Raw genomic sequence first — 21,337 nt, 5'->3', positions numbered from 1 at the left:
TCAAACAAGTGCATGCAGCAAAAACATCAAAATAAAATAAAACAAAATAAATCCTTGCCTCTGTGGGCGGCTACCTTCTCACAACTGGAACCTGCCTAAGTGTCTGTCTCCAACCTACCGTCGGGCAGACTTCCTTGTCCTCCAGCGGACACTCAATAGTCCTTTTATAATAGCTTCACAGGGCAACACAGTCCTTTTGTTTCTTTCACACAGAAACACTTCGTCTTCTCACCTTTGAGACGTATTCACCCTTGGTTACCGTCCCGGGCACACATCACTCCGGGGGGTCTTCTCCCAGGCCCACACATCCTGTCGGGAGGCACACGCTGACTGTCCTCCTGCTCCCAGCCCACATGGCTTCAGGATGCAGCTTCTGGAGGCAGCAAACAATAGCAATTTCTCTGAACAAATTATAGAGCCTTAACTCCCTCATTCTGAACAGGTGAAGGCCTTTCAACTTCCTGCTGGCTAGCTCTGTAGCCAACACCCTAAATTAATTAATGGACTTTCTAAATCAGGTAGAAATGTATCTCCTTCCTGTGACTACATTCCCAGATTTAGCTGACTTCCTGTTACATACCCCCCCCTCTTGTTTCAACCCTAGGGTTGGGACACAGATTTTCAGGCACGCATGTGTCAAGCACTGCTGACTCACTGATAAGCCTCCTATTATCCTCAAGCTTCCGGATGAAACTGTTTTGTCATCTTCATTGACGGATTTCTCATAAATGCCACACAGTTTGTCTCTCATCTCATATACACATTCTTCAACTGCATTTTTGGCATCATTTCGCTCCTTCTCGTTTCTGTCATCTTCATTGGCAGCTTTCTCATAAATGTCAGACAGCTTGTCCCTCATAACCGTCTGTCCAATCCACCATGGAGGACCGTGATCCATAGGCAACTCAATTGGGCTAGTCTTAATGTCTTCAACATTCTTAAGACGCCTCTCTCTGCAATCCATAAATGTTTTCCACAAAACTTTGAGAACCTTTGCTTCACTAAGCTTTGTTCCAAGTAGGGACTCTTGACATCCCTCTGTGACTTGAGTTGCCTCTCCATACAGCTGTACACAATCATTGACTTTTTGTTGTAAAAGGGAATGATCTTCCTTCTTGAGCTTTGCTTGCTCTAAGATGCTGTGCAGAGGATTTTCCAATTGAGACAACAGGCTGTCACACATTTCTTCAAAGTGACCCCTGTTCCTTTTCCCAGAGATATCAATATCATTCAAACATTTCATATTCATAGGCAGATCTGAAGCATTTGCACTCATCAACTTCTTAAACTTTTCGCCCTCCTGAGCGAGTCGCAGTAAAGGCCTACTACTTAATTTGATATTCAGTTTATATTTCTTGCCAAACTCTTCACAGAAGTAGCCAACCAGAACATCATCAACTTTCCTTCCACCAACATAGGGGTCAAAGGCAACAACACAGTTGAACCCAGCGATCTGGGTGGTATCCATTATAGACCTCCTCTCTGCATCAGTGAAGAAGCATGGAACTGCAACACATTCTTTTACAGGTTTCTTCAATGCACTTTCTGCTGAACTATTTGACCGCTCAAGGTCACCTAGTTCTTTTTCTCTATCTGAATTCCACATGGAATGCATCTCAAGATCACGATCAAACTTCTGCCACCCGTCTTTCACCAGTTCCATTTTCGAAACACTCCCTGAAAGGCACTTATTCATTTGCTTCATGTTTTCACCAACAGCCTTAGTTTTCTCCACTAGGTGGCGTTTGCTTTTTTCTCCCAGATTTATATCACTTGCTTTAGTTTTCTCCGCTTTAGTTTTCTCCACTAGGTTTTCAGCCTGAACTGAGAAATCATCACATTTCTTACACAACTCTTTTGTTTGCTGAAGCTCTAATGATACATTTTCCAATGCTTGAAGTTTTTGAAGGAACGGTTTATTCCAAAGGGGTGATTCAAGCCACATGTCGTCACATTTCTGAGGCTCACTCAGGACAGACCCCAAAACACTGATCCTTTTAAAAACTGCATCAGGCACACTATCCCCTCTTTGGGACAGATCCTCTGTTGCCTGGAATTCCTCTTCCAGTTCCTGCAACGGAATCTTCATCTCTTCTACTTGCTGTTCTAAGGCTCGCTTAGACTTTTCTAGCTCCTGAACGCTTTTCACAACATCATCCTTGGAGCTGACCAATTCTTCCATTTCTGTACGCAGCTGTTTAACACTTTCTAGTTCAGCCTTACACTCTAGAGCTTCCTCCAAAGAGCGAGCCAAGAACAGGGCTTTGCTCTCGTTATCACGCACCTCCGTTTCTGCACGTGCGCGTTCTTCTGCATATTTTGCAGACACAGTCTTCTCTTCACCAAGCATCTGATCAAACTTCTTTTTCACATCTTCAACACACTGTAATGAACCAACGCTTTCTTCCATGCGTTTTTTCATATCCGCTATCTGAGCTTGCAATGTTGCGACTTGCTCTGATAGGTTTTTCTTTGCTTCCGCCTCCTCTTTTAATTGTTCCAGGAAGCCATTTTTCTCATCTTCCATTTGTTTGAGCTTTGTGCTAAAACTCAGCCTTTGACACCTCTCTTCCTGTAAGAGTTCCTGCGTGTCTTGCAGCTGCGATTCCAAGATAGAAAAATCTTCCGCAATTTCTCTAGATTTGCTGTCTGCTTGAGAAAGCTGATTTGTAACATTGTCCAACTCAACCTGCAGTCGGTTTGCCTTCTCTGACAGCTTAGCACACAATCGGTCACCTTCTGACACCTTGACTTGCGATTCCAGAAGCTGTGCCTCTACTTTTTCCCTCTTATGTTCACAATCTCCTTTTCCCTGCATAAGAGCCTTCACCTCATTGGCTAGCATCTGGGAATAAGAATGTAATTCTGCCACACAGGCTTCTTTCTCCTTTAACTGCTGCTGGACACGTTGGGCTTCCCCTTTCCAACTTTCACAGTCCGCACGCCATTCATCTACCACATTGCTCAAAGTAGTGAGATCATACACAGTACTCAGTAATTTAGCCTCTCTTTCACTTTTCTCGTTGTCGATGAGAGACAATGTCGTTTTCAGAGCGACATTCTGTTCCTGCGACTCCTGCAGGTCTATTTTTGTAACTTCCAAACACTGAAGACTTTTTTCCAGCTGATTACGCAACTCCAACATTTCACACATGCTTTGCTTCTGCAAAGTCTGAATTTCACTTTCCTTTTCCATGAGGATGGTATCTTTCTCCATTATAGTCTCTCTGCGTTTTTGCAACTCGACCAAAAGAAGAGCAGTGGATTCTTCCCACTGTGACACATGAGACTTGAGTAGTTCATTCGTTTCCTGCAAGTTTCTATGCTCCATTTTAAGCAATTCCAAGGCTTGTTCCTTTTCTTCCATTTTCCGTTGCAAGGCATCCAACTCAGCCCTGCACACATACTCGGTTTCCTCCAAACCGATGGCCTCCATTGGCTGCTGGCGTCTCTGTTTCCAGCCTGCCATGCTCGCTTGGTGAGCCTTTTGTTGAGCTGCAAAGCTCTGCTGAAAATCCGCATTTGCCTGCTGTTGAGCTGTATTTGATATAATCAGTTGTTTCAACATCTCCTCCATTTTGAGTTTACTTTTCATCTGAGCACACTGCGTCTCCATAGCAGTTTCATCAGTGTTGCTAGGGACAACAACCTTCCTCTTTAGTAGACTCTCTTTAGGCATGGATGGGGCTGGTTCAGACGGCAACATCCCCTCCATCCATAGAATCCGGTCTCTCATTTCATCTATCTTTGCATTTTTCAGGCGTTTGGACCGCCCCATCTTCAATAACTCCACAAACAAATTTTTCACAGTCCAGCAAACAATTTTCAGACCACTGTCTCTTCAACACATGTAGTTTTTCTCTCTCTTGCGGGATCTCTTTTCCTGCGCACACAGTTTGTGCAGTCACTTGCACCAGACACAACAAAGTTCATCAAATAATTTTGAGACCGCTGTCTCTTTAAAACACTTTTTTTTTTTTTTTTTTTCTGTCAGGATCTTCTCTCCTGCACACATAGATTGTGCAATCTCATGCACCAGATAAAGTTCATCAAACATTTGCACTTCCTTGCAGGGATCTTGCTGCTTCTGCCCACTGCATACCTCCACCATATGTAAGGGATTAGCTCGGTGGTAGGCGTAGATGACTCCTTGGGGGGTGCGTTTTCACAGAGAAATAGCCCAAAAGTGCTTGCAAACAACAGGTTTATTCTTCAAACAAGTGCATGCAGCAAAAACATCAAAATAAAATAAAACAAAATAAATCCTTGCCTCTGTGGGCGGCTACCTTCTCACAACTGGAACCTGCCTAAGTGTCTGTCTCCAACCTACCGTCGGGCAGACTTCCTTGTCCTCCAGCGGACACTCAATAGTCCTTTTATAATAGCTTCACAGGGCAACACAGTCCTTTTGTTTCTTTCACACAGAAACACTTCGTCTTCTCACCTTTGAGACGTATTCACCCTTGGTTACCGTCCCGGGCACACATCACTCCGGGGGGTCTTCTCCCAGGCCCACACATCCTGTCGGGAGGCACACGCTGACTGTCCTCCTGCTCCCAGCCCACATGGCTTCAGGATGCAGCTTCTGGAGGCAGCAAACAATAGCAATTTCTCTGAACAAATTATAGAGCCTTAACTCCCTCATTCTGAACAGGTGAAGGCCTTTCAACTTCCTGCTGGCTAGCTCTGTAGCCAACACCCTAAATTAATTAATGGACTTTCTAAATCAGGTAGAAATGTATCTCCTTCCTGTGACTACATTCCCAGATTTAGCTGACTTCCTGTTACAATATATATATATATATATATGGTTTTTGTTTTTTTGTTTTGTTTTGTGTTTTTGCTCAGAGGAAGGGAGCAGGGTATATAGTTACATAGTTACATAATGGTTGAGGTTGAATAAAGACAATAGTCCATCTAGTTAAACCTGTGTAGGTGTGTGTGGCCGTAATCCTCTCTCATACCCCTTAATGTTCTGATCCTTGAGATGTACGTCCAAGAGTCTTTTGAAAGTAGCCATACTTCCCGCAGAAACCACCTCTTGTGGTAGAGAATTCCACAATCTTGTAGCCCTAACAGTAAAGAACTCCCTGCGTTGCCTGAGGTTAAAATGCTTCTCCTCCCATAGCATTGTATGTCCTCGCGTCCTCATGCAATCCTTGCGACTGAATAGCTTTTTTTCTATGCTAAGATCACCTTTGAGGTATTTGTAAATTGCTATCATGTCCCCTCTCAGGCGTCTCTTCTCCAGGGAGAATAAATTAAGCGTTTTTAGACGCTCTTTATAATTAAGATCCTCCAGTCCTCTAATTAGTTTAGTTGCCCTTCTCTGGACTTTCTCCAGCTCCAACACATCCCTTCTGAGGACTGGCTACCAGAACTGGACAGAATACTCCAGATGTGGTCAGACCAGAGTTTTATAAAGTGGTAGGATTATAGTTTTATCTCTGGAATACATCCCCTTCTTTATGCATGCTAATATTCTGCCGACTTTGGCAGCTGCCGCTTGACATTGCATGCTATTGCCTAGTCTTTCCTCTACCAAGACTCATAGATCTTTCTCCCTTTTTCTCCACATTAAACCGTATTTGCCATGTCGTTGCCCACTCTGTTATTTTGTTCAGGTCATTCTGTAAGATAAATACCTCATGCTGTGCAGTTATTGCCCTGCCCAATTTTGTGCCATTTGCAAAAACTTATATAGAACTAATGATCCTGTCCTCAATGCTGTTTATGAATAAATTGAACAAGGTTGATCCCAGGACTGAGCCTTGGGGGACCCCACTTACCACCCCAGACCAGTCAGAGTATGCGCTATTTACTACCACCCTTTGGACATGCCCTTTTAGCCAGTTCCGTATCCAAGAGCAAACCTTGTGGTCGATGCCTGCAGACCTTATTTTATAAATTAAGTGCTTGTGGGGAACTGTATCAAACGCTGTCACGTACCTTGTAGCAGAGCCTGACGTGCAGAGGGAGACCTCTCGTACAGCCCTGGCTCAGGCACCACTGGAGTTGCAACAGTGGATGCAAGAGCGCAGTGAGGTAAGAGTGCCTGCGCTGGTCTTCTGTTGGCAGTTGAGAAGAGTAGCTGATAAGTCACTGAACGCGGCTGGATTGCTGAGCAGCAGGAAGAAGCAGGTAAAGAGGTGCGGATGCACAGCGGATGCAGGACAGCGCCTCCAGGCACTGGAAGGAGCTGGATGGGCAAAGACTGGAGCAGGGTCAGACAAGCCGGTTTCAGACACAGGTAATCAGATACAGTTCAAGCAGCAGGCAGAGAGTAGTCGGTGTACAGGCAGGGGTTGGCAGCAGGATATCAGGCAGGAAGCAGGTATAGCAGAGTCAAAGCAAGCCGGGGTCAGGACTGGAGATAGCAACGAAGTCAGACAAGCCAGGTCAATACAGGAATCAATACAAGCACAGGAACAGACTCAAAGTAAAGCTGCAGATCAGACAGCAATGACACAGTGCTTCTGAGGTGTTTAAATAGGGCAGCCTGTTACCAATCATTGCAATTAGTCTGCACTAAGTTAACCCTTAGGTGGCAGACCCATGACATTGCCCCCTCCCGACGGGCAACCTCCGGATGCCTAGCTGGTTTTCTTTTTCTGGATGGGCACGGAAAAAGGCACGAACTAGCTCTCTGGCATGGACATTACATTCTGGTTCCCAAGAGTTCTCCTCAGGACCATAACCTCTCCATTTAATTAGATACTGCAATTGGTTCCTCCTCCTTCTGCAGTCTAACACTGCTTCCACCTCATATTCCTCTTCTCCATCAACCAACACTGGTTCAGGTGGGCCCGCCCCCCTATTAGGAAAAGGATCTGGTGTTGCAGGTTTCAGAAGTGACACATGAAATACAGGGTGAATTTTAAACGAGTCAGGTAAGGATAGTTCATACGATACCTCGTTCAATTTCCTCTTCACCGGGAACGGACCAATAAACTTGGGTGCAAGTTTCTTCGAAGGACACGCCAGTCTGAGGTTTGCTGTAGATAGCCATGCTTGATCACCCAACTGAAGACTTAGTTCCCCTCTTCTTTTCTTGTCAAATGCTCTCTTGTTGTCTGCCTGGGCTTTTGTTACTGCTTCTTGTAGTACTTGGTTATTGCGTTTGAGGAAGTCCACTGTGCTCTGGACAGCTGGAACTGTAGATTCTGGAATAAAATCGGGCAAAAAAGACAAGTGAAAACCATGATTGGCATAGAATGGTGATTGTCCTGTAGCTGAGTGACTGGCATTATTATAAGCAAATTCTGCTAATGGTAATAAAGACACCCAGTCGTCTTGAACGAAGGAAGTGAAACATCGAATGTACCGTTCGAGTGTCTGGTTAGTCCTTTCTGTTTGCCCATTAGTTTGAGGGTGATAAGCTGAGGAAAGGGATAATTCAATCTTCAGTACCCACATAAGGCCCTCCAGAAACGTGATGTGAACTGCACACCTCGATCAGACACGATGTTTGCAGGGATTCCATGCAACCTAACAATCTCTTTAATAAATACTTGGGGTGTTTCCAAGGCAGATGGTGTATTTTTTAAGGGCAGAAAATGGGCCATCTTAGATAACCGATCGACCACTACAAAGATTGCTGTGCAACCTTCAGAAGGTGGAAGTTCTACTACAAAATCCATAGAGATCATTTTCCAAGGCCTGTCAGGGACAGGCAAAGGCTTGAGTAAACTCCAAGCCCTGCTTCTTGCAGTCTTGTTTCGGATACAGACAGCACATGAGCTCACGTATCTCTTGCAGAACCCTTCCAGATCTGGCCACCAGAAGGTACGTCGTACCAAATCGAGAGTCTTATGGATGCCGAAATGGTCTGCCAATGGGTGATCGTGAAGTAGCTTTAAAACATTCACCCGTAAATTTTCTGGCACAAAAATCCGGTCTTCCTGCCACAACAACCCTTCCTTAGACGACAAAGTGTTTCCGGCAGGGCCAGAGATGCCCACGGAGGCCAGTTTTATCTGTGAGAGTAGGTCACACTGTATCATCAGGAAGTTACCTTCGGGTAAGATGGTATCTGGGGTTACTGATTCCTTGGGGTCATCATACATACGGGATAAAGCATCTGGCTTAATATTTTTTGATCCTGGTCGGTAGGTTATATGGAAAGAAAACCTAGAAAAGAACAATGCCCATCGAGCTTGACGAGGCTTTAGACGCTTGGCAGACCTCAAGTACTCCAAATTTTTGTGATCCGTGTATATTAATATGGGATGTGCTGCGCCTTCCAACAGGTAACTCTATTCCTCCAAAGCTGTTTTGATGGCTAGTAGTTCTCGATCCCCTACATCATAGTTCTTTTCTGCTGGGGAGAGTTTGTGTGAAAAGAAGGCTACAGGATGCATTAAATCTTTAAGACCCTGACGTTGTGAAACAACTGCCCCTACTGCTGTTTCAGAGGCATCCACTTCAAGTATGTAGGGAAGCAATGGATCAGGGTGGCTGAGAATAGGGGCTGAAGTGAATAATTTCTTTAAAGTTTCGAAGGCGTCTTGAGCCTCTGGGCTCCAGCAGAACCGCAGGTTCTGTTTGGTCAGTTGCGTGATTGGGGTAATGATAGCAGAGAAGCCTTTAATGAATCTCCGGTAAAAGTTTGCAAACCCCACAAAACGTTGTATCCCCTTCTTATCTGTAGGTGCAGGCCAGTCCAATATAGCAGAAACCTTTTGGGGGTCCATCTTAATTCCTGCTGCGGAAATCACCAACCCCAAGAACTGGATGCTCTGCTGCTCAAATTCACATTTCTCGGGTTTAGCATACAGTCCATGTTGGCGGAGCCGGCCCAAAACGTGGTTGACATGTCTTCGGTGCAGGTCAAGGGACGTAGAAAAAATCAAGATGTCATCTAAGTACACGACTACAAAGATATCCAGAAAGTCTCTGAACACATCATTTTTAAGATGCTGGAAGGTGGCAGGGGCATTGCACAAGCCGAAGGGCATGACCAGATATTCAAAGTGGCCGAATCTGGTACGAAAGGCTGTCTTCCACTCATCTCCTTCGCAGATACGGACCAAGTTATAGGCCCCTCGCAAGTCCAACTTGGTAAAAATGGTCGCGGACCTTAATCTCTGGAATAATTCAGGCATGAGGGGAAGGGGATAGCGGTTTTTAACCGTGATTTTATTTAATTCCCGGTAATCCACACATGGTCGCAGAGACTGATCTTTCTTAGTAACAAAGAAAATTCCCGCCCCTGCAGGAGAAGTAGATGGGCGGATGAATCCCTTCTTTAGATTTTCATCAACATATTCCTTTAAGGCCTCTTGCTCACGTTCAGAGAGTGGAAATATTCGCCCAAAGGGGATCTCTGCCCCGGGAAATAGTTCAATCGGGCAGTCATATGGTCGATGTGGAGGGAGAGTGTCAGCCCCCTTTTTGCTGAAAACATCAACAAACCCATGATAGGCCTCAGGCACCAACTGGTGTATTTCGGAATCAGGGTCCGTACATAACAGAGTCAATGAGGCGTCAGGGAATTCAGAAAAGCAGTGTTTTTGACAGTAGCGTGATTGGAAACTGACCTCTCCGGAACTCCAATCAATCTGAGGGTTATGGGCTTGAAGCCAAGGTAGGCCCAAGATGATGGGAAATAATGGAGAAGAGATGGCATCCAGGCTCAATAACTCCTTATGTTTAGTAGGAGTAATCACGGGTAACGGAGGTGTTTCCTGAGTAACTTGTCCTGATCTAATACATGAGCCATCTGCCAGGTAGACAGAAAGTCCTTGAGTCTTAGGTCGCAGAGGAATTTGCTGCTGAGTGGCAAGATTTAAGTCAATGAAACAACTGCATGCTCCAGAGTCAATAATGGCGTTAACTGAGATAGTTCCTTTTGGAAGCTGGAACGAGAGTGGGAGAGCTAGGTGAGTTGCATTAGCAGATAAAGTTGACAGGTTAGCAGGGAAGACAGATGGACACTTACGCATCTTAATAGGACAGGTCCTCACATAGTGGCCGGCTTCTCCGCAGTAAAGACATAGGTTGCCTAGTCGGTGGCGTTGTCGCTCTTCAGGAGACAATGCAGGACGCATTAACCCGAGTTGCATGGGTTCAGGGACATCTGAAACAGGGTTAATAGAACTTGAACTGGCTGGAGCTGAAGTTGTAAACATAGGATGAGCAGGAACTGGAGCTCTAGGCATCATCCATGTAGGACGAAACTGCGGGGAAGATCTTTCTGACCGACGCTCACGGAGCCGACGGTCAATCTGGATAGCCAGGGTGATAAGGCCCTCTAAGGTATTAGGTACTCCAACCCGGGCTAACTCATCTTTAAGACCTTCCGACAATCCAAGGCGGAACTGGTGTCGCAGAGCTGCGTCATTCCATTGTGTATCCGCGCTCCAGCGTCTGAAGTCCGTGAAGTCTGCGGCCTTGCTGGAGCGCATGGAGAGCAGCCTCCGCCGTGACAGTTCGTTGGGGGTCATCGTACAGCTGGGCCATTGCGTCAAAGAAAGAGGACATAGCATGAATCTGAGCACTATTTTCCTCGAGCAGACGGTGGGCCCAGGTTTGGGGTTCCCCTTGAAGTAAGGAGATAATGAATCCTACTTTAGTAGATTCCAGAGAGAAAGTCCGGGGTTGCAGGGCAAAGAATAACTGGCATGCGTTGCGAAATGCCCTGAATTTGCTTCGATCCCCCGAGAACCTTTCAGGTGTAGGAACCCTGGGTTCAGGTGGTAGCATCATCACAGTGGGTGCTGTAGTAGTCAGCGTTGGTGCAGCAGCAGGAGAGGGAGCTGTGATAGGTCCTGCAGAGGTGGCTAAAGACTGCACACGTTCATCCAGCTGGACGTAGCCTTCCTGCAGGGACTTGACGGCTTGGTTGAGGGCTGTGAGATGTTGACAGATCTCATCCATTGCAGAGGTCTCTCTTGCAGGCTCAGACATGGCTGTCTGATACTGTCACCTACCTTGTAGCAGAGCCTGACGTGCAGAGGGAGACCTCTCGTACAGCCCTGGCTCAGGCACCACTGGAGTTGCAACAGTGGATGCAAGAGCGCAGTGAGGTAAGAGTGCCTTCTGTTGGCAGTTGAGAAGAGTAGCTGATAAGTCACTGAACGCGGCTGGATTGCTGAGCAGCAGGAAGAAGCAGGTAAAGAGGTGCAGATGCACAGCGAGCCGGGGTCAGGACTGGAGATAGCAATGATACAGTTCAAGCAGCAGGCAGAGAGTAGTCGGTGTACAGGCAGGGGTTGGCAGCAGGATATCAGGCAGGAAGCAGGTATAGCAGAGTCAAAGCAAGCCGGGGTCAGGACTGGAGATAGCAACGAAGTCAGACAAGCCAGGTCAATACAGGAATCAATACAAGCACAGGAACAGACTCAAAGTAAAGCTGCAGATCAGACAGCAATGACACAGTGCTTCTGAGGTGTTTAAATAGGGCAGCCTGTTACCAATCATTGCAATTAGTCTGCACTAAGTTAACCCTTAGGTGGCAGACCCATGACAAACGCCTTAGCAAAATCCAGGTACACCACATCCACTGGTCTCCCCCTATCTAGTTCACAGCTCACCTCCTCATAGAATGTTAACAGATTGGTTTGACAAGAACGTCCATTTGTAAACCCGTGCTGATTACTGCTGATGATGTTGTTGTCTTTAGCAAACTCTACCATATAGTCCCTTAGCATCCCCTCCAGAAGCTTACATACTTTTGATGTCAGGCTGACCGGCCTATAATTTCCTAGGACATGCCTATGCCCTTTTTTGAATATTGGTATCACGTTAGCTTTCCTCCAATCCCCTGGTACATTTCCTGTCATAATACTGTCAGCAAAGATTGGGAACAGTGGTCTAGATATAACCTTACTGAGTTCTTTTGAGTTAATTTTATCCAGCCTTTCCCTGATTTCGCCCTCTGTTAGCCATAGTGGCAAGTCCTGTGAATTACTGCTAACCATACAGTCATGGTCAGTGTACCCCTCCTTTTCCTGTGTAAAGACCGAGGAGAAAAAAGCATTAAGCACAGTTGCCTTTTCAGTGTCCTCTGTAACGATTCTCCCCTCATCGTTAATTATGTGTGCAACATGCTCTATCTACCCTAGTTTTTTTGCTGTTGATATATTTAAATAATTTCTTAGGGTTCTTTTTACTATCCTCCGCTATTTGTCTCTCGAAGTTGATTTTAGCCATTTTGATTTCGTTTTTACTTTTCTTATTTGCCTCCTTGTATTGCTGGAAAGCCGATAATGTGCCCTCCGATTTATATTTCTTGAAGGCCATTTTTTTGTTCCCCTAATACGTTTTTTAACATCACAGTTTAGCCAGCCAGGTTTGGCTTTGTCTCTTCTAAATTTATTTCCCATAGGAATGAACTGCGAGATGCATTTGTTTAATATGTTCCTAAAGCATTCCCATTTATCCTCCGTGGTCAGTGCTCCTAGGGTTTGGTCCCAGTTTACCTTTTCCATCATCGAGCACAATTTGGGAAAGTTTGCCCTTCTGAAGTTTAGGGTTCTTATGTTCCCCTCTTGCCTTATTATATTGTTATTTACGCTAAATGTGATCATCCTGTGATCGCTAGAGCCCAGGTTGTCCTGGACTCCTATATAGAATATAAAATATTGGATCACAATGTAGTTTTGATATTAGGAGCTGCCTCCCAATTTATTTGTATACAACAACTCATCCTTTATGCTAATTCATTGATTGAAGGTATTGCAGTGTTTTTGAGATTGCTAGGGGATGAAATCCTTATGGTGGAGTTCTCCCTGTGTACTTCCTGTGAAGAGGCATACATTGTTGTTGCACTTCATAAATTGTGAGGCATTATGTTACAATAGAGTACTGCACCGTGCACGCGCAAATGCACAATGTTTGGCCATTTTCAGTGGGAGGTGGTGCAGGTGCTGGTGTGGTAGTAAGAGCAGTGGGCAATGTGCAGGTATGACAGTGAGAACAGAAGGAGGAGTTTGCATGCAAACATTGAGTAAGACTTTGGAGGGGTTGTACAGGTGCATTGAAAAAGCTGCATGGGGACATGCAGATATGGGATGTAGGTGTGTACATGCACAGTGGTAAGAGAGAGGCATTAGGCAGAATTGGGGGAAGCCTGAAATATCCAGAGGTGAGAGATGGGGTACATGTGCAGTAGTGGAAGAGAAAGTGCAGGCACTGTAGATGTGGGAGTACAGGTGTGAATGGTGGTTAAAGAAGAGGGTTGAGGGAATGTATGATGGTGAGAGAGAAGGCTTAAAGGCATAAAGCGTATTGAGAGAAAGGGGAGTGCAGGCACAGTGGGTGCTGAGAGAAAGTGGGCTGTAGGTTCGATGGGTGCTGAGATAATGGGGTAGAGCAGACAAAATGGGAAGGGTAGGGTAAGAGCAGTGAATGGTGAGAGAAGGGGGCTGGAGGCACAGTGGGGCTGAGAGAATGGGGTAGTGCAGACAAAATGGGAGGGGGAGCAAAGCAGCAGTAAATGTTGAGAGAAGGGGGACTGCAGGCACAGTAGGGGCTGAGAGAAAATAGCTGTAGGTGTGGTGGGCCCTGAGAGAAGGTGGGTGCAGGCTTGGTGGCTTTAGAGAGAAGAGGGGGTGCAGGACTTGTGGGTTGTGAGAGAAGGGGGGACTTTTGAGGGCTGCAGGCACATTGAATGCTGAGAGAAGGAAGGCTGCAGGTGTGGTGGATTCAAAAAGAGGTGGGGGTGTGATGTGGTGGGTGCTGAGAGAAGGAGAGGTACAGGATCGTTGAGTGGTGAGAGAAGGGGGATCCAGGCTTGGTACAGTAGGGGCTTTGGTAGAGAGTGCATTGGGGAGCTACCTGGGAGTGTGGGGAGGTGTGGGGTGATGGTGGGGGACACTGACATTGCAGGTGGGGGGGAGTTGGGTGATGGTGCAGGGGGGTTGGATGACCTTGCATAAGAGGGAGATAATGGGAGGGACAGAGTGACATTACAGGGGAAATAAGGTGATACTAAGAGGACTGGATGACATTCCAGGGTCAGGTTAGGGGAAGGATGCACTAAGCAGCAGCTACTGAAAAGCTTCTATTCAGCCTGGATGCAGATAGGAATGCTCCCTCCACCACAAAACCCAACCCTTTACCTGCTCACATTGCTGGAGATTCTGAAAGAGAGGATGAAAGACTGCCTAAGGGCTACACTGTTGTCTTCTTAGCCTGCCTTCTCTCTGAGTCCTGACTATATGGCATAACCTAAGCAATGTCTATACTGTGTATCCTGATCCCTGACTATATGTCCTTCTAAAATTCCAGGGTGCTGAGCATGCAGCCCCCTCTCCTGAATCATACCAGTACTGTGATATGGGGGATATTTAGCTCAGTGGTGGCAAGCATTTTCAGTGAGTCATGCCAGTCCAAACTGTGGTTAAGGGCTTGCTGGCCCACTTTTATTAAATAAACAGAAAGAAAAATATGCTTATTACGTCGGTATTTCCCCACCAGGGGGTTCACCTTCACAAAGCGTTATAAGCAAAAACAGGTAATGAAAAATACTAAGCCACTCGGCTTACTCTTCAGCAGCACAGCTGCTTTTGTCAGGTTCCTCAAGTCCTAGCTCTCTGGCTCTCCTGGGACCACTCTTGGCCTCTAGCTAGGGGATCTCTTGGCACCCTTGGGCTCTTTCTCTCCCCTGAGACTTACAGACTGTCTCTGTCCCCTAAACTCATTTAGCCACCTTAGCTCTCCAAGTCCCCTAGATTTGCTCAGCTGCCCTTACTTTCTCAGTCCTGCAGGTGAAAAAAATCTTCAACTGGGAGTGCACTCTCTTGAGGGTATAACCTCTTTAACCCTTTCGCTGCCAGGTCCATACACCTGATAGTGGGAGGTTTCACACACAATCCGGTGGCTGCATCCGATTGCTCACACATACCCCCAGTACCAACCCCCCCACGGGCTCCACTTGCCCATCCGCCCAGGACGACATGGCGCTCTCCTCTTCTTGCAGTGACCCAGAAAGCGACATCTATGATGTCACTTTCCGCATTAGCCTCTCGGTGTCTCCAGCTAGCATAGCCAGGAAGGAATGGTTTGCAATGTGACCTGCATTGCAAAACATTCAGTGTAGCCAAGAGGAGACTTTCAGACCCTGCATGTCTCATTAAAGAGAACATGTCAACTAAAAAACATCACATAGGGGACTTTTTGTCCTATTTTTTTTTTTTTTTTTAAATTAGGTTACACCCAAGCACATCAAATCCCCCCACCGAAAAAGTGTTTTGAGGCCCCCCCAACTCCACATATACACGCATATCAACGTAAACGGATGTGTTGGGGAAGCCTATGCGTGAAAATGTTGATTGTGATTTTACATATCACCGCGCACGTTGGAGTGAGAGCAATAATTCCAGCACAAGACCTCCTCCGCAACACTAAATTGATACCTATAGGGGGCTTTTGAAGTATTGCCTATAGAAAATGTAGGATACTGAAGTTTGTTGCCATTTCACAGGCGCACACAAATTTAAGGTTTGGCATGTTGTGTATCTATTTACGCGGCACAACTTTGTGTTTTATATTTTACCAACAATTTGGTAAAATGAGTAATTCATTGCGTTTGTTTGCTCTAAAATTCACTGTTTTTTGGTAATATCATGGGACATGACAAAATTGGAACTACCACTATTTTATTCTCTGGGGTGTCTGCTTTCAGAAAATGTATGTTTGTGTCTTGCTAACATTTTTTAAACGTGTGTGCAAAAAACACAAATACGGTTCTGCCAGCGAAAAGGTTAAAGGGAGCACAACTGTTTCCTGGCAGGAGCCCAAAGCTCTCTCCTGATAGGGCCCCTGAATAATGGCCAGGCCTTGTTGTTAACAAGCATGCATACCTGCACTCTCACGCAACTTGCAGGTCTCCAGTAAGACCTGGACACAGGATTGAAAGCTTTGTTTCACCCGAGACACATGAAAGCCTTCAAGCTTCAAACCCTGATCCGGGATTACAAAACCCATAAAAAGCTGTAAAAATAGTTTTCTTCCTCATAACAAGTACTCCAAAACCCCACAATGTGGCAGGGTCTAGCACTGTCACACTGTCACACAACCGAACTGGCCAATACACAAGAAGAGGGGGGGGGGGCATGGAAGAGGAGTAGGACTTGTTACTGGAGGCATAATCCCATAATGGCAAAACTCTGACATTGAGATGATTATCTGCAATGCAAAGTAAAACTGGGCTGAGAAAACAAAAACTCTAACTTAGCTTGTATATTATTAGAGTCATATACAGTATATAGTTTTTCTTTTTTTTAAAAAAAGTATGTGTGTGCGTGTAAAGGGGGGGGGGGGGGTCTCAAGGAGGGAAGTTTGTCAAACTATATATAGTGAGTTTTAAATAGAACTTTAAGAACATATTTTTAAATTCTTATTGTAGAAAGAGACCAGAAGACATACATAAGAAAACATTTTCAGTGACTATATCTTGGCTATAGATTCTTTAAAGCACTTAGTTGTTGCCTTGCTTCATTATGCATATTGTATGTTGCTGATGATGACTGTTTGATGTTTGTTTTTTATTTCATTAATTATTTAAAAAAATATCAATTTTGACATTTTCATTGATAACATGAATTTTGCCTTTTTAATTTACATTATCTTTACAAAATCAAACAAGAAACAATTTCACTAAAGAAATTATGTCTGTCTATTTTTCCTTCTTTTCAAGGATAGATAGATAGATAGATAGATAGATAGATAGATAGATAGATAGATAGATAGATAGATAGATAGATAGATAGATAGATAGATAGATAGATAGATAGATAGATAGATAGATAGATAGATAGATAGATAGATAGATAGATAGAATTATCATTTATTTTTGGTTTGCAATCAAACAGTGTATTTAACCTATGACATACTGTACAATAAATTGGTGTAGGATATAAGGCCTTTAAAAAGTGTTTTACAGCTGTGTCGTCAGTTAGCAGAAGGCTAACACAAATAGTTTGTGAACACCCCCCCCCCCCTTTTTTTTTTCTTTCAATTTTCCACACCTCTGGTCTACCTGCTTCACAGCTCCTTGCTATCGTCTTTTACAATCTGTCCCAAGAGCATAAGGAGTTATTATCCTTGTCTACAGATGAAAGAAAGGATGTTATAAGCTGTCATAGCTACAGCCCGGACTCCACTGCTGATCTATAGCCCGGGAAGACCTGAGGCACCTGACTGTTAGCAGTGGTTCCAGATACTAATATGAAGGACAGCTTCAGAAACTGGTGGGCCAAAGAAGCACAACCTTTCGGTGAGGATGTAAAAGACTGAGCACTTATCAGAAATAAACAAACCCAGACAAATACATTTGTGGAAGTAAACGCTTTTACCTTGTGGCACAATTTTATAAAAATGCAATCATTTCTGCTATAAAACCTAGCATCTGGTTAACGTTTCCCGGGAACAACTTCACATATAATGGCCAACCTCTCTAATTTAAAGTTCATATTGACTGTTGGTATCACAACAGTAAAGACAAGAAGATCACAGCATGAATCTGTGGTAATACTTAAAGGATACTTGTGAAACAAGTAACATCTATAGTTGTTAATTAAACTGTAAGATATTTGTATGTAAGAACATAAGACAACCAACTTACCTGCTGTACAATTTAAAAGAGAGATACATTTCTTCTATGACTCAGTACTGAATATTATTAGGAATATATGAATAATATAGTGCACTGTGAAGTTTCAACTATTAAACATTAAATTAAATATTTTCTACGTGAATTGCTATAGTGCTGTTTATACTTTTTGTTATTGGAATATTATTGTAAGAAAACACTTGTATTCCAATAGCTCTATGTAGTTAATACATTTAGCAATAGTGTTTAATATATGATTTCCTTTTTTTTTTGTTTCTCATACCTCTAGTTATATTTTTGGTATGGCCTTTTATAAGTTCTCTACCTCTATCTAGAACTTCTGTCAAGACAACTATAAACAAAAGGAAACCCCCCTAAGGGTAACGGGATTTTAAAGGCCAAAAGAACACCACAAAGATGTATAAAAGGTATAAATGTAACCTCTTCAAACAAATAGTGTGCAATGTTTGTATACCCACTATGAACCTACATGGGGGGGGGGGGGGGGGGTTCCTCCATTAGTAGCTTTGTTTTTAATGTGTTTTCTCTTGTATATATAACTTTTTGAAGAAACTTTATCAATAAAATGTTAATGTTTTAAAAAAAACTGTTTTGCCTATCCATACATGTGTACTTAAAGCCCGCTTCTTTTGGGACAACAATTTGTTGCACCAATCCCCCCTTTTGTGTATAAATGTAATATTTCAAGTTGAAATCACAAGTATACATGTGTACATAGATAGAAAAAGAGTATATAATAATACAAAAAAAGGGGATATTACGTCATATCCTGATCACTGAGAAATAGTGATGTAGCACTGGTTTCCAACGCACCCAACTCGTTTTGGGGCAGAACCCTTCGTCAGGGGTGGGGATAGGACAAATCATGTGCATAAATCGCTTTTCTGTAATAAAGAGTACAAAAACATTAACGAGTGCAAAGGAACAGCATATTCAGTTATTTGTATTACATTTACATATTGAAACAGAGCCTTATATGACAGTTGCATAGGCTGCGTTCTGTGAGTACATACAATAATTAAATCAGCTGATCACATAGCAATGGGGTATGAACCCCAAGTTAGACCCAAGAAGAGGGAGAAACCAAAGAGCAACAGCAGCAGATAATTAGAGAAGTGGTCCCAATTGCCTCCAGCACAGGTCCCAGGAAAAGTCCATATGCAAAAAATATGAAGAACTTCTGTCAAGACAACTAGCCAATTTCCCCCAGTCTCATGTTGGGTGCCTCGGGTCACAGATCTGTGATTGCCACACCCTCTATGATCCAATTGCTATCAATATACTGCACACTGGGGTGCCGAAAGAGTAACAAAAGCATTGGTGCTGAAATCCCTCATCCTTTCCCCTAGCCAGCATGTTGGAAGAGACATTACAATTACATCACTGAAGTATTCCTTGTGTCAGGGTAGACTGTGCCACCTGAGATGCTGGACAGCTCCTTGTCTGATACCTTAGACCAGTGGTCCTCAACTCCGGTCCTCAGGGCCCACTAACAGTCCAGATTTTAAGTATTACCTTGGGGAGATGCAGACTAGAGTACTGCAATCACTGAGTAGCAAATTATATCACCTGGAATGTATTTCAGTTATCTTGAAAACCTGGCCTGTTAGTGGGCCCTGTAGGCCAGGGTTGAGGACCACAGTCTTAGACCACTCATTCTTAACCAGACCTCAGTGGAACCCTGGGGTTATTCCAAAGGATGCAAGGGTTTCCATGAGCTGTGACTGATTGACCTGATGTTTGGTGGCGCCTGCACAGTTCTGGAGCCAACATCGCTTGGCAAAGCCAGCAACAAGACATTAATGATCTTTTTTTCTGTAAGGGTTGCATTCTTCCCATTGACCACTTTTGTAAGCAGCATTCTTGCCACTGACCATGAATATAAGGAGCATTCTTCAAAATTGACCCTCGATGACTTAGATTAAGCAGAGGTTCCTCAAGACCTGAAAATTATATTAGGGATTCCTCTATGAGAAAAAATATTGAGAAAGGCTACCTTAGACATTCCTGCCTTGTATCTTGTTTCTGGTGAATCTTGAACTCTTTTCTCCTCCCATGATCATCCTGATTTAGGCCATGTCTCTGCACATCCTAGTTGCCAGATTATTGTCTTCTCTCCTTCTGATATCTTGCTCTTTGCATACCTGAAGCTGTCATCATCTTCGCTATCATTTGTTACGACCTTTGGCTTGTTCCTCAGCTATGCTTCCGCCTGGTCCCAACCTGCAACCACTTGTTACTGACCTTTGGCTTGTTTATTGACTATGCTTATGTTTGATCCCTACCTGCTACATCTGTTACCGGACCTCAGCTTGCTGACCTCTTAGTGTTTGCAATCCTCAAGACCATCCTCTGTAAGGGCATTTGCTCCAGAGCTTAGTAAAGAGAAGCTTTGCTGACTTCCATCATCAAATCATGAGCAAGAAAAATGCAGGATTTTTTTCTTGCATGTGATTGGGTTTTCTTTGTAACTGAACTTGCAAAGTGCAAAGTATGTTTGCCCTTAGTAAATCAGCCTCATGGATTTATGGAGATTCCCTGAGATGAATAGAATTCATTTTTGGGCCCTAGTGAGTTTAGCACATTTATTTTCCATTATCCACATGAAATACCACACCTGTGTACCTTTTGTGGACATAAGCATTGTGTTCATTGTAGATATGGGCCTATTTATTTGGCAATAGCTTTGCCATTTCTTACAACACCAAAATACTGAGACATTCACTAAGCATACTTTTTTTAAATAGACCTTATATTGTGAGGGAGAGCACAGCAGTTTTTTTTCCCTTTCAGGCACTATCTCTTTTTTGTAAATCCTTAAGCGAAGGTGATTCCAGTGCCAGGGAGCGTTTTCTTTATTTCAGCTTTAGAAGGGGCAGGGCTAAACCACAGCTCCGTGTCTGAATGGAAACATGGAGCTGTGACATGGCTCGGGTGCCCCTATAGCAAGCTGCTTGCTATGGGGGCACTCAAAGAGGGAGAGGCCAGGACAGCCAAAGAGGGACCTGAGAAGAAAACCAACTGCACAGGGGAGGTAAGTATAACATGTTTTCTATTTTTATTGGAAAAAAAAAGATACTTTACAATCACTTTAGGTGCATCCCTTTTGAATGACCCAATCATATATAAAGATGTTGAGAAGGAAGTTTTTGGCTTGTTTCGAGTAAACCTACCCGGTGATACTTCTCCCACAACAAAAATTGGGTTGCTCATAAGGCTGCTATCAGAGGCAAACTTAGAGCCGGTTCACACTGGGGCGACCTGGTCGCCTGACAGGTCGCCGTAGGTCACCTGCCATAGAGAAGCTGTGGACCCGTTCTAATAGGAGCGACACAAGTCGCTCCGACTTAGAAAAAGGGTCCGGAGCTTCTTTGGGGCGACCCAGAGCGACCGGCATAGACATGTTATGAAGTCCGTGCCGGCACTGAGCAGCGCACCGCGACTTGTGAGGTCGCCCCGGCAAGTCGGATCGCTCTAATGTGAACCGGCTCTAATACAAATAGCATCTAGGGCCAAACAAACATGTGATTCTGGTATAAAACAAAGTGAAGGAGAACTGGTACTCCTTCATAGGGAACAAAGACTCCATTCCGAGAGAAATGTAAGAACAGAGATCGAAGTGGCCCGTACAGCTTTGAATTTAAGTCTCCCTACAAAGGCCAATAAAACACTTAGATGGGCTAGACATACATTTTATACATTAGGGGAAAAATCTAGCACACTACTAGTGAAAAAAGTATCATTCAAACCATTCACTTC

This window comes from Pelophylax lessonae (genome assembly GCF_965119305.1).
Source record: "Pelophylax lessonae genome assembly, chromosome: 8".
Classification (NCBI taxonomy): Eukaryota; Metazoa; Chordata; class Amphibia; order Anura; family Ranidae; genus Pelophylax; species Pelophylax lessonae.
Note: the sequence above shows the minus strand (reverse complement) of the source record.